The sequence below is a fragment of the Homarus americanus genome, unplaced genomic scaffold (assembly GCF_018991925.1).
Source record: "Homarus americanus isolate GMGI-L3 unplaced genomic scaffold, GMGI_Hamer_2.0 scaffold30535, whole genome shotgun sequence".
Classification (NCBI taxonomy): Eukaryota; Metazoa; Arthropoda; class Malacostraca; order Decapoda; family Nephropidae; genus Homarus; species Homarus americanus.
In genome coordinates, this window is record NW_024732440.1 from 7,598,611 (window position 1) to 7,599,178 (window position 568).

The window sequence follows — 568 nt, forward strand, 5'->3', positions numbered from 1 at the left end:
CAGGGCTTGGTCTCCACATTCCAACACCTCACCTGCGGTGTTCCCCAGGGAACCAAGATGGGACCACTGTGCTTCCTCGTCCTGATCAACGACGCTCTATCGGACACTCCTCACAGGTGGAAGTACGTGGATGACTGCACTGTGGGGGTTTCAGTGGACAACACCGCACCAGACTACTCATCGCTACAAGGCACCCTGGACAGGCTACAGGCATGGACTACGGAGAACAAGGTCACCATCAACCACACCAAAACCGTAGTCATGCACATCAATAACGCCACCACTCCAGTGCAAGCCCCAGCAGTCACAGTGGGTGCCCATCCTCTCCAGCTGGTGCAGTCTGCCAAACTCCTGGGTGAAACTATAGACAACAAACTTGACTGGAAGGCCCATGTAAATAACAGTCAAGGCAGCCTCGTACCGTCTCTACATGCTACGAAGACTTAGGTCACTTGGGACACCCACGCCAGAGCTGAGGACCATCTACAACGCCTTTATTCTCCCCAAACTAACGTATGCGTCACCAGCCTGGTCGTCTTCTCTCAACTCCACCCAACAACGTCAGCTA